This window comes from Cinclus cinclus, chromosome 4, assembly GCF_963662255.1.
Source record: "Cinclus cinclus chromosome 4, bCinCin1.1, whole genome shotgun sequence".
In the NCBI taxonomy this organism is placed as follows: Eukaryota; Metazoa; Chordata; class Aves; order Passeriformes; family Cinclidae; genus Cinclus; species Cinclus cinclus.
In genome coordinates, this window is record NC_085049.1 from 73,232,694 (window position 1) to 73,247,584 (window position 14,891).

Sequence of the window (14,891 nt, forward strand, 5' to 3'; positions counted from 1 at the left end):
GGGGCCCAATTAAAACCTGGTACAATTATGCCACCATGAAGGCCAAGAAACAAATGATTCATTGTGACATCAAGTGGCCTAAAAGGGCATGGGATGCATTGTGACACCACAGAGGTTAAGAGAAGCAAGGAACCATTGTGACCCAATGCAGGCTAACAATCTAATGATCCCTTGTGGCACCAGGGGATATAAAAAGGGCCAGGGATGGATTGTTACAGCACGGGGACCAATAGAAGCAAGGATCTATTATGCCACCATGGAGGCCAAGAATCAAATGATTCATTGTGACATCAAGTGGCCTAAAAGGGCATGGGATGCATTGTGACAGAACAGGGGTTAAGAGAAGCAAGGATCCATTGTGACCCAATGGAGGCTAACAATCTAATGATCCCATTTGACACCAATGGGCCTCAAAGGGGCAGGGATGTATTGTGAAAGCATGGGGCCCAATTAAAACCTGGTACAATTACGCCACCATGGAGGCCAAGAAGCAAATGATTCATTGTGACATCAAGTGGCCTAAAAGGGCATGGGATGCATAGTGACACCACAGGGGTTAAGAGAAGCAAGGCACCATTGTGACCCAATGCAGGCTAACAATCTAAGAATCCCTTTTTACACCAGGGGACGCAAAAGGACCACGGATGAACTCTGACAGCATGGGGACCTATAGAAGCAAGGAACCATTATGACACCATGAAGGCCAAGAATCAAATGGTTCACTGTAAGACCAAGTGGCCTAAAAGGGCTTGGAATGCATTGTGACACCACAGAAGTTAAGAGAAGCAAGGAACCATTGTGACCCAATGCAGGCTAACAATCTAATGATCCCTTGTGACACCAATGGGCCTAAAAGGGGCAGGGATGTATTGTGAAAGCATGGGGCCCAATTAAAACCTGGTACAATTACGCCACCATGGAGGCCGAGAAGCAAATGATTCATTTTGACATCAAGTGGCCTAAAAGGGCATGGGATGCATAGTGACACCACAGAGGTTAAGAGAAGCAAGGCACCATTGTGACCCAATGCAGGCTAACAATCTAAGAATTCCTTTTGACACCGGGGGACGCAAAAGGACCACGGATGAACTCTGACAGCATGGGGACCTATAGAAGCAAGGAACCATCATGACACCATGAAGGCCAAGAATCAAATGGTTCATTGTAAGACCAAGTGGCCTAAAAGGGCTTGGAATGCATTGTGACACCACAGAGGTTAAGAGAAGCAAGGAAACATTGTGACCCAATGCAGGCTAACAATCTGGTCCCTTGTGACACCAATGGGCCTAAAAGGGGCAGGGATGAATTGTGAAAGCATGGGGCCCAAGTATAACCTGGTACAATTATGCCACCATGGAGGCCAAGAATCAAATGATTCATTGTGACATCAAGTGACCTAAAAGGGCATGGGATGCATTGTGACACCACAGGGGTTAAGAGAAGCAAGGATCCATTGTGACCCAATGGAGGTTAAAAATCCCAGGATCCCATTTGACACCAGGGGGCGTAAAAGGGCCAGGGATGAATTGTGAAGGCATGGGGCCCAATAGAAACAAGGAACCATTATGACACCATGGAGGCCAAGAATCCAAAGATTCATTGTGACATCAAGTGGCCTAAAAGGGCATGGGATGCATTGTGACACCACAGAGGTTAAGAGAAGCAAGGAACCATTGTGACCCAATGCAGGCTAACAATCTAATGATCCCTTGTGACACCAATGGGCCTAAAAGGGCCAGCGATGAATTGTTACAGCACGGGGACCAATAGAAGCAAGGATCTATTATGACACCATGGAGGCCAAGAATCAAATAATTCATTGTGACATCATGTGGCCTAAAGGCGCATGGGATGCATTGTGACAGCACAGGGGTTAAGAGAAGCAAGGATCCATTGTGACCCAAAGGAGGCTAACAATCTAATGATCCCTTTTGACACCAATGGGCCTCAAAGGGGCAGGGATGCATTGTGAAAGCACGGGGACCAATTAAAACCTGGTACAATTACGCCACCATGGAGGCCAAGAATCAAATGATTAATTGTGACATCAAGTGCCCTAAAAGGGCATGGGATGCATTGTGACAGCACAGGGGTTAAGAGAAGCAAGGCACCATTGTGACCCAATGCAGGCTAACAATCTAAGAATCCGTTTTGACACCAGGGGGCGCAAAAGGACCACGGATGAACTCTGACAGCATGGGGACCAATAGAAGCAAGGAACCATTATGACACCATGAAGGCCAAGAATCAAATGGTTCATTGTAAGGCCAAGTGGCCTAAAAGGGCTTGGAATGCATTGTGACACCACAGAGGTTAAGAGAAGCAAGGAACCATTGTGACCCAATGCCGGCTAACAATCTAATGATCCCTTGTGACACCAATGGGCCTAAAGGGGGCAGGGATGTATTGTGAAAGCATGGGGCCCAAGTAAAACCTGGTACAATTATGCCACCATGGAGGCCAAGAATCAAATGATTCATTGTGACATCAAGTGGCCTAAAAGGGCATGGGATGCATTGTGACAGCACAGGGGTTAAGAGAAGCAAGGAACCATTGTGACCCAATGGAGGCTAACAATCTAAGAATCCCTTTTGACACCAGGGGGCGCAAAAGGACCACGGATGAACTCTGACAGCATGGGGACCTATAGAAGCAAGGAACCATTATGACACCATGAAGGCCAAGAATCAAATGGTTCATTGTAAGACCAAGTGGGCTAAAAGGGCTTGGAATGCATTGTGACACCACAGAGGCTACGAGAAGCAAGGAACCATTGTGACCCAAAGCGGGCTAACAATCTAATGATCCCTTGTGGCACCAGGGGTTATAAAAAGGGCCAGGGATGGATTGTTTCAGCACGGGGACCAATAGAAGCAAGGATCTATTATGCCACCGTGGAGGCCAAGAATCAAATGATTCATTGTGATATCATGTGGCCTAAAAGGGCATGGGATGCATTGTGACAGCACAGGGGTTAAGAGAAGCAAGGAACCATTGTGACCCAATGCAGGCTAACAATCTAAGAATCCCTTATGACACCAGGGGGCGCAAAAGGACCACGGATGGACTCTGACAGCATGGGGACCTATAGAAGCAAGGAACCATCATGACACCATGAAGGCCAAGAATCAAATGGTTCATTGTAAGACCAAGTGGCCTAAATGGGCTTGGAATGCATGCTGACACCACAGAGGTTAAGAGAAGCAAGGAACCATTGTGACCCAATGCAGGCTAACAATCTAATGATCCCTTGTGACACCAATGGGCCTAAAAAGGGGCAGGGATGAATTGTGAAAGCAAGGGGCCCAATTAAAACCTGGTACAATTATGCCACCATGGAGGCCAAGAATCAAATGATTCATTGTGACATCAAGTGGCCTAAAAGGGCATGGGATGCATTGTGATACCACAGGGGTTAAGAGAAGCAAGGAACCATTGTGACCCAATGCAGGCTAACAATCTAATGATCCCTTGTGGCACCAGGGGGTATAAAAAGGGCCAGGGATGGATTGTTACAGCACGGGGACCAATAGAAGCAAGGATCTATTATGCCGCCATGCAGGCCAAGAATCAAATAATTCATTGTGACGTCATGTGGCCTAAAAGGGCATGGGATGCATTGTGACAGCACAGGGGTTAAGAGAAGCAAGGATGCATTGTGACCCAATGGAGGCTAACAATCTAATGATCCCTTTTGACACCAATGCGCCTAAAAGGGGCAGGGATGTATTGTGAAAGCATGGGGCCCAATAGACACAAGGAACCATTATGACACCATGGAGGCCAAGAATCAAATGATTCATTGTGACATCAAGTGGCCTAAAAGGGCATGGGATGCATTGTGACACCACAGAGGTTAATAGAAGCAAGGAACCATTGTGACCCAATGCAGGCTAACAATCTAATGATCCCTTGTGGCACCAGGGGATATAAAAAGGGCCAGGGATGGATTGTTACAGCACGGGGACCAATAGAAGCAAGGATCTATTATGCCACCATGGAGGCCAAGAATCAAATGATTCATTGTGACATCAAGTGGCCTAAAAGGGCATGGGATGCATTGTGACAGCACAGGGGTTAAGAGAAGCAAGGATCCATTGTGACCCAATGGAGGCTAACAATCTAATGATCCCATTTGACACCAATGGGCCTAAAAGGGGCAGGGATGTATTGTGAAAGCATGGGGCCCAATTAAAACCTGGTACAATTACGCCACCATGGAGGCCAAGAAGCAAATGATTCATTGTGACATCAAGTGGCCTAAAAGGGCATGGGATGCATAGTGACACCACAGGGGTTAAGAGAAGCAAGGCACCATTGTGACCCAATGCAGGCTAACAATCTAAGAATCCCTTTTGACACCAGGGGACGCAAAAGGACCACGGATGAACTCTGACAGCATGGGGACCTATAGAAGCAAGGAACCATTATGACACCATGAAGGCCAAGAATCAAATGGTTCACTGTAAGACCAAGTGGCCTAAAAGGGCTTGGAATGCATTGTGACACCACAGAAGTTAAGAGAAGCAAGGAACCATTGTGACCCAATGCAGGCTAACAATCTAATGATCCCTTGTGACACCAATGGGCCTAAAAGGTTCAGGGATGTATTGTGAAAGCATGGGGCCCAATTAAAACCTGGTACAATTACGCCACCATGGAGGCCGAGAAGCAAATGATTCATTTTGACATCAAGTGGCCTAAAAGGGCATGGGATGCATAGTGACACCACAGAGGTTAAGAGAAGCAAGGCACCATTGTGACCCAATGCAGGCTAACAATCTAAGAATTCCTTTTGACACCGGGGGACGCAAAAGGACCACGGATGAACTCTGACAGCATGGGGACCTATAGAAGCAAGGAACCATCATGACACCATGAAGGCCAAGAATCAAATGGTTCATTGTAAGACCAAGTGGCCTAAAAGGGCTTGGAATGCATTGTGACAACACAGAGGTTAAGAGAAGCAAGGAAACATTGTGACCCAATGCAGGCTAACAATCTGGTCCCTTGTGACACCAATGGGCCTAAAAGGGGCAGGGATGAATTGTGAAAGCATGGGGCCCAAGTATAACCTGGTACAATTATGCCACCATGGAGGCCAAGAATCAAATGATTCATTGTGACATCAAGTGGCCTAAAAGGGCATGGGATGCATTGTGACACCACAGGGGTTAAGAGAAGCAAGGATCCATTGTGACCCAATGCAGGCTAACAATCTAATGATCCCTTGTGGCACCAGGGGTTATAAAAAGGGCCAGGGATGGATTGTTACAGCACGGGGACCAATAGAAGCAAGGATCTATTATGCCACCATGGAGGCCAAGAATCAAATGATTCATTGTGACATCATGTGGCCTAAAAGGGCATGGGATGCATTGTGACAGCACAGGGGTTAAGAGAAGCAAGGATCCATTGTGACCCAATGGAGGCTAATAATCCCAGGATCCCATTTGACACCAGGGGGCGTAAAAGGGCCAGGGATGAATTGTGACAGCATGGGGACCAATAGAAACAAGGAACCATTATGACACCATGGAGGCCAAGAATCAAATGATTCATTGTGACATCAAGTGGCCTAAAAGGGCATGGGATGCATTGTGACACCACAGAGGTTAAGAGAAGCAAGGAACCATTGTGACCCAATGCAGGCTAACAATCTAATGATCCCTTGTGACACCAATGGGCCTAAAAGGGCCAGGGATGAATTGTTACAGCACGGAGACCAATAGAAGCAAGGATCTATTATGCCACCATGGAGGCCAAGAATCAAATGATTCATTGTGACATCATGTGGCCTAAAAGGTCATGGGATGCATTGTGACAGCACAGGGGTTAAGAGAAGCAAGGAACCATTGTGACCCAATGCAGGCTAACAATCTAATGATCCCTTGTGACACCAATGGGCCTAAAAGGGGCAGGGATGAATTGTGAAAGCATGGGGCCCAATTAAAACCTGGTACAATTATGCCACCATGAAGGCCAAGAATCAAATGATTCATTGTGACATCAAGTGGCCTAAAAGGGCATGGGATGCATTGTGACACCACAGAGGTTAATAGAAGCAAGGAACCATTGTGACCCAATGCAGGCTAACAATCTAATGATCCCTTGTGGCACCAGGGGATATAAAAAGGGCCAGGGATGGATTGTTACAGCACGGGGACCAATAGAAGCAAGGATCTATTATGCCACCATGGAGGCCAAGAATCAAATGATTCATTGTGACATCAAGTGGCCTAAAAGGGCATGGGATGCATTGTGACAGAACAGGGGTTAAGAGAAGCAAGGATCCATTGTGACCCAATGGAGGCTAACAATCTAATGATCCCATTTGACACCAATGGGCCTCAAAGGGGCAGGGATGTATTGTGAAAGCATGGGGCCCAATTAAAACCTGGTACAAATACGCCACCATGGAGGCCAAGAAGCAAATGATTCATTGTGACATCAAGTGGCCTAAAAGGGCATGGGATGCATAGTGACACCACAGGGGTTAAGAGAAGCAAGGCACCATTGTGACCCAATGCAGGCTAACAATCTAAGAATCCCTTTTTACACCAGGGGACGCAAAAGGACCACGGATGAACTCTGACAGCATGGGGACCTATAGAAGCAAGGAACCATTATGACACCATGAAGGCCAAGAATCAAATGGTTCACTGTAAGACCAAGTGGCCTAAAAGGGCTTGGAATGCATTGTGACACCACAGAAGTTAAGAGAAGCAAGGAACCATTGTGACCCAATGCAGGCTAACAATCTAATGATCCCTTGTGACACCAATGGGCCTAAAAGGGGCAGGGATGTATTGTGAAAGCATGGGGCCCAATTAAAACCTGGTACAATTACGCCACCATGGAGGCCGAGAAGCAAATGATTCATTTTGACATCAAGTGGCCTAAAAGGGCATGGGATGCATAGTGACACCACAGAGGTTAAGAGAAGCAAGGCACCATTGTGACCCAATGCAGGCTAACAATCTAAGAATTCCTTTTGACACCGGGGGACGCAAAAGGACCACGGATGAACTCTGACAGCATGGGGACCTATAGAAGCAAGGAACCATCATGACACCATGAAGGCCAAGAATCAAATGGTTCATTGTAAGACCACGTGGCCTAAAAGGGCTTGGAATGCATTGTGACACCACAGAGGTTAAGAGAAGCAAGGAAACATTGTGACCCAATGCAGGCTAACAATCTGGTCCCTTGTGACACCAATGGGCCTAAAAGGGGCAGGGATGAATTGTGAAAGCATGGGGCCCAAGTATAACCTGGTACAATTATGCCACCATGGAGGCCAAGAATCAAATGATTCATTGTGACATCAAGTGACCTAAAAGGGCATGGGATGCATTGTGACACCACAGGGGTTAAGAGAAGCAAGGATCCATTGTGACCCAATGGAGGTTAAAAATCCCAGGATCCCATTTGACACCAGGGGGCGTAAAAGGGCCAGGGATGAATTGTGAAGGCATGGGGCCCAATAGAAACAAGGAACCATTATGACACCATGGAGGCCAAGAATCCAAAGATTCATTGTGACATCAAGTGGCCTAAAAGGGCATGGGATGCATTGTGACACCACAGAGGTTAAGAGAAGCAAGGAACCATTGTGACCCAATGCAGGCTAACAATCTAATGATCCCTTGTGACACCAATGGGCCTAAAAGGGCCAGCGATGAATTGTTACAGCACGGGGACCAATAGAAGCAAGGATCTATTATGACACCATGGAGGCCAAGAATCAAATAATTCATTGTGACATCATGTGGCCTAAAGGCGCATGGGATGCATTGTGACAGCACAGGGGTTAAGAGAAGCAAGGATCCATTGTGACCCAAAGGAGGCTAACAATCTAATGATCCCTTTTGACACCAATGGGCCTCAAAGGGGCAGGGATGCATTGTGAAAGCACGGGGACCAATTAAAACCTGGTACAATTACGCCACCATGGAGGCCAAGAATCAAATGATTAATTGTGACATCAAGTGCCCTAAAAGGGCATGGGATGCATTGTGACAGCACAGGGGTTAAGAGAAGCAAGGCACCATTGTGACCCAATGCAGGCTAACAATCTAAGAATCCGTTTTGACACCAGGGGGCGCAAAAGGACCACGGATGAACTCTGACAGCATGGGGACCAATAGAAGCAAGGAACCATTATGACACCATGAAGGCCAAGAATCAAATGGTTCATTGTAAGGCCAAGTGGCCTAAAAGGGCTTGGAATGCATTGTGACACCACAGAGGTTAAGAGAAGCAAGGAACCATTGTGACCCAATGCCGGCTAACAATCTAATGATCCCTTGTGACACCAATGGGCCTAAAGGGGGCAGGGATGTATTGTGAAAGCATGGGGCCCAAGTAAAACCTGGTACAATTATGCCACCATGGAGGCCAAGAATCAAATGATTCATTGTGACATCAAGTGGCCTAAAAGGGCATGGGATGCATTGTGACAGCACAGGGGTTAAGAGAAGCAAGGAACCATTGTGACCCAATGGAGGCTAACAATCTAAGAATCCCTTTTGACACCAGGGGGCGCAAAAGGACCACGGATGAACTCTGACAGCATGGGGACCTATAGAAGCAAGGAACCATTATGACACCATGAAGGCCAAGAATCAAATGGTTCATTGTAAGACCAAGTGGGCTAAAAGGGCTTGGAATGCATTGTGACACCACAGAGGCTACGAGAAGCAAGGAACCATTGTGACCCAAAGCGGGCTAACAATCTAATGATCCCTTGTGGCACCAGGGGTTATAAAAAGGGCCAGGGATGGATTGTTTCAGCACGGGGACCAATAGAAGCAAGGATCTATTATGCCACCGTGGAGGCCAAGAATCAAATGATTCATTGTGATATCATGTGGCCTAAAAGGGCATGGGATGCATTGTGACAGCACAGGGGTTAAGAGAAGCAAGGAACCATTGTGACCCAATGCAGGCTAACAATCTAAGAATCCCTTATGACACCAGGGGGCGCAAAAGGACCACGGATGGACTCTGACAGCATGGGGACCTATAGAAGCAAGGAACCATCATGACACCATGAAGGCCAAGAATCAAATGGTTCATTGTAAGACCAAGTGGCCTAAATGGGCTTGGAATGCATGCTGACACCACAGAGGTTAAGAGAAGCAAGGAACCATTGTGACCCAATGCAGGCTAACAATCTAATGATCCCTTGTGACACCAATGGGCCTAAAAAGGGGCAGGGATGAATTGTGAAAGCAAGGGGCCCAATTAAAACCTGGTACAATTATGCCACCATGGAGGCCAAGAATCAAATGATTCATTGTGACATCAAGTGGCCTAAAAGGGCATGGGATGCATTGTGATACCACAGGGGTTAAGAGAAGCAAGGAACCATTGTGACCCAATGCAGGCTAACAATCTAATGATCCCTTGTGGCACCAGGGGGTATAAAAAGGGCCAGGGATGGATTGTTACAGCACGGGGACCAATAGAAGCAAGGATCTATTATGCCGCCATGCAGGCCAAGAATCAAATAATTCATTGTGACGTCATGTGGCCTAAAAGGGCATGGGATGCATTGTGACAGCACAGGGGTTAAGAGAAGCAAGGATGCATTGTGACCCAATGGAGGCTAACAATCTAATGATCCCTTTTGACACCAATGCGCCTAAAAGGGGCAGGGATGTATTGTGAAAGCATGGGGCCCAATAGACACAAGGAACCATTATGACACCATGGAGGCCAAGAATCAAATGATTCATTGTGACATCAAGTGGCCTAAAAGGGCATGGGATGCATTGTGACACCACAGAGGTTAATAGAAGCAAGGAACCATTGTGACCCAATGCAGGCTAACAATCTAATGATCCCTTGTGGCACCAGGGGATATAAAAAGGGCCAGGGATGGATTGTTACAGCACGGGGACCAATAGAAGCAAGGATCTATTATGCCACCATGGAGGCCAAGAATCAAATGATTCATTGTGACATCAAGTGGCCTAAAAGGGCATGGGATGCATTGTGACAGCACAGGGGTTAAGAGAAGCAAGGATCCATTGTGACCCAATGGAGGCTAACAATCTAATGATCCCATTTGACACCAATGGGCCTAAAAGGGGCAGGGATGTATTGTGAAAGCATGGGGCCCAATTAAAACCTGGTACAATTACGCCACCATGGAGGCCAAGAAGCAAATGATTCATTGTGACATCAAGTGGCCTAAAAGGGCATGGGATGCATAGTGACACCACAGGGGTTAAGAGAAGCAAGGCACCATTGTGACCCAATGCAGGCTAACAATCTAAGAATCCCTTTTGACACCAGGGGACGCAAAAGGACCACGGATGAACTCTGACAGCATGGGGACCTATAGAAGCAAGGAACCATTATGACACCATGAAGGCCAAGAATCAAATGGTTCACTGTAAGACCAAGTGGCCTAAAAGGGCTTGGAATGCATTGTGACACCACAGAAGTTAAGAGAAGCAAGGAACCATTGTGACCCAATGCAGGCTAACAATCTAATGATCCCTTGTGACACCAATGGGCCTAAAAGGTTCAGGGATGTATTGTGAAAGCATGGGGCCCAATTAAAACCTGGTACAATTACGCCACCATGGAGGCCGAGAAGCAAATGATTCATTTTGACATCAAGTGGCCTAAAAGGGCATGGGATGCATAGTGACACCACAGAGGTTAAGAGAAGCAAGGCACCATTGTGACCCAATGCAGGCTAACAATCTAAGAATTCCTTTTGACACCGGGGGACGCAAAAGGACCACGGATGAACTCTGACAGCATGGGGACCTATAGAAGCAAGGAACCATCATGACACCATGAAGGCCAAGAATCAAATGGTTCATTGTAAGACCAAGTGGCCTAAAAGGGCTTGGAATGCATTGTGACAACACAGAGGTTAAGAGAAGCAAGGAAACATTGTGACCCAATGCAGGCTAACAATCTGGTCCCTTGTGACACCAATGGGCCTAAAAGGGGCAGGGATGAATTGTGAAAGCATGGGGCCCAAGTATAACCTGGTACAATTATGCCACCATGGAGGCCAAGAATCAAATGATTCATTGTGACATCAAGTGGCCTAAAAGGGCATGGGATGCATTGTGACACCACAGGGGTTAAGAGAAGCAAGGATCCATTGTGACCCAATGCAGGCTAACAATCTAATGATCCCTTGTGGCACCAGGGGTTATAAAAAGGGCCAGGGATGGATTGTTACAGCACGGGGACCAATAGAAGCAAGGATCTATTATGCCACCATGGAGGCCAAGAATCAAATGATTCATTGTGACATCATGTGGCCTAAAAGGGCATGGGATGCATTGTGACAGCACAGGGGTTAAGAGAAGCAAGGATCCATTGTGACCCAATGGAGGCTAATAATCCCAGGATCCCATTTGACACCAGGGGGCGTAAAAGGGCCAGGGATGAATTGTGACAGCATGGGGACCAATAGAAACAAGGAACCATTATGACACCATGGAGGCCAAGAATCAAATGATTCATTGTGACATCAAGTGGCCTAAAAGGGCATGGGATGCATTGTGACACCACAGAGGTTAAGAGAAGCAAGGAACCATTGTGACCCAATGCAGGCTAACAATCTAATGATCCCTTGTGACACCAATGGGCCTAAAAGGGCCAGGGATGAATTGTTACAGCACGGAGACCAATAGAAGCAAGGATCTATTATGCCACCATGGAGGCCAAGAATCAAATGATTCATTGTGACATCATGTGGCCTAAAAGGTCATGGGATGCATTGTGACAGCACAGGGGTTAAGAGAAGCAAGGAACCATTGTGACCCAATGCAGGCTAACAATCTAATGATCCCTTGTGACACCAATGGGCCTAAAAGGGGCAGGGATGAATTGTGAAAGCATGGGGCCCAATTAAAACCTGGTACAATTATGCCACCATGAAGGCCAAGAATCAAATGATTCATTGTGACATCAAGTGGCCTAAAAGGGCATGGGATGCATTGTGACACCACAGAGGTTAATAGAAGCAAGGAACCATTGTGACCCAATGCAGGCTAACAATCTAATGATCCCTTGTGGCACCAGGGGATATAAAAAGGGCCAGGGATGGATTGTTACAGCACGGGGACCAATAGAAGCAAGGATCTATTATGCCACCATGGAGGCCAAGAATCAAATGATTCATTGTGACATCAAGTGGCCTAAAAGGGCATGGGATGCATTGTGACAGCACAGGGGTTAAGAGAAGCAAGGATCCATTGTGACCCAATGGAGGCTAACAATCTAATGATCCCATTTGACACCAATAGGCCTAAAAGGGGCAGGGATGTATTGTGAAAGCATGGGGCCCAATTAAAACCTGGTACAATTACGCCACCATGGAGGCCAAGAAGCAAATGATTCATTGTGACATCAAGTGGCCTAAAAGGGCATGGGATGCATAGTGACACCACAGGGGTTAAGAGAAGCAAGGCACCATTGTGACCCAATGCAGGCTAACAATCTAAGAATCCCTTTTGACACCAGGGGACGCAAAAGGACCACGGATGAACTCTGACAGCATGGGGACCTATAGAAGCAAGGAACCATTATGACACCATGAAGGCCAAGAATCAAATGGTTCACTGTAAGACCAAGTGGCCTAAAAGGGCTTGGAATGCATTGTGACACCACAGAAGTTAAGAGAAGCAAGGAACCATTGTGACCCAATGCAGGCTAACAATCTAATGATCCCTTGTGACACCAATGGGCCTAAAAGGGTCAGGGATGTATTGTGAAAGCATGGGGCCCAATTAAAACCTGGTACAATTACGCCACCATGGAGGCCGAGAAGCAAATGATTCATTTTGACATCAAGTGGCCTAAAAGGGCATGGGATGCATAGTGACACCACAGAGGTTAAGAGAAGCAAGGCACCATTGTGACCCAATGCAGGCTAACAATCTAAGAATTCCTTTTGACACCGGGGGACGCAAAAGGACCACGGATGAACTCTGACAGCATGGGGACCTATAGAAGCAAGGAACCATCATGACACCATGAAGGCCAAGAATCAAATGGTTCATTGTAAGACCAAGTGGCCTAAAAGGGCTTGGAATGCATTGTGACACCACAGAGGTTAAGAGAAGCAAGGAAACATTGTGACCCAATGCAGGCTAACAATCTGGTCCCTTGTGACACCAATGGGCCTAAAAGGGGCAGGGATGAATTGTGAAAGCATGGGGCCCAAGTATAACCTGGTACAATTATGCCACCATGGAGGCCAAGAATCAAATGATTCATTGTGACATCAAGTGGCCTAAAAGGGCATGGGATGCATTGTGACACCACAGGGGTTAAGAGAAGCAAGGATCCATTGTGACCCAATGGAGTTTAAAAATCCCAGGATCCCATTTGACACCAGGGGGCGTAAAAGGGCCAGGGATGAATTGTGAAGGCATGGGGCCCAATAGAAACAAGGAACCATTATGACACCATGGAGGCCAAGAATCAAAAGATTCATTGTGACATCAAGTGGCCTAAAAGGGCATGGGATGCATTGTGACACCACAGAGGTTAAGAGAAGCAAGGAACCATTGTGACCCAATGCAGGCTAACAATCTAATGATCCCTTTTGACACCAATGGGCCTCAAAGGGGCAGGGATGCATTGTGAAAGCACGGGGACCAATTAAAACCTGGTACAATTACGCCACCATGGAGGCCAAGAATCAAATGATTAATTGTGACATCAAGTGCCCTAAAAGGGCATGGGATGCATTGTGACAGCACAGGGGTTAAGAGAAGCAAGGCACCATTGTGACCCAATGCAGGCTAACAATCTAAGAATCCCTTTTGACACCAGGGGGCGCAAAAGGACCACGGATGAACTCTGACAGCATGGGGACCTATAGAAGCAAGGAACCATTATGACACCATGAAGGCCAAGAATCAAATGGTTCATTGTAAGGCCAAGTGGCCTAAAAGGGCTTGGAATGCATTGTGACACCACAGAGGTTAAGAGAAGCAAGGAACCATTGTGACCCAATGCAGGCTAACAATCTAATGATCCCTTGTGACACCAATGGGCCTAAAGGGGGCAGGGATGTATTGTGAAAGCATGGGGCCCAAGTAAAACCTGGTACAATTATGCCACCATGGAGGCCAAGAATCAAATGATTCATTGTGACATCAAGTGGCCTAAAAGGGCATGGGATGCATTGTGACAGCACAGGGGTTAAGAGAAGCAAGGAACCATTGTGACCCAATGGAGGCTAACAATCTAAGAATCCCTTTTGACACCAGGGGGCGCAAAAGGACCACGGATGAACTCTGACAGCATGGGGACCTATAGAAGCAAGGAACCATTATGACACCATGAAGGCCAAGAATCAAATGGTTCATTGTAAGACAAAGTGGCCTAAAAGGGCTTGGAATGCATTGTGACACCACAGAGGTTACGAGAAGCAAGGAACCATTGTGACCCAATGCGGGCTAACAATCTAATGATCCCTTGTGGCACCAGGGGTTATAAAAAGGGCCAGGGATGGATTGTTACAGCACGGGGACCAATAGAAGCAAGGATCTATTATGCCACCGTGGAGGCCAAGAATCAAATGATTCATTGTGATATCATGTGGCCTAAAAGGGCATGGGATGCATTGTGACAGCACAGGGGTTAAGAGAAGCAAGGAACCATTGTGACCCAATGCAGGCTAACAATCTAAGAATCCCTTATGACACCAGGGGGCGCAAAAGGACCACGGATGGACTCTGACAGCATGGGGACCTATAGAAGCAAGGAACCATCATGACACCATGAAGGCCAAGAATCAAATGGTTCATTGTAAGACCAAGTGGCCTAAATGGGCTTGGAATGCATTGTGACACCACAGAGGTTAAGAGAAGCAAGGAACCATTGTGACCCAATGCAGG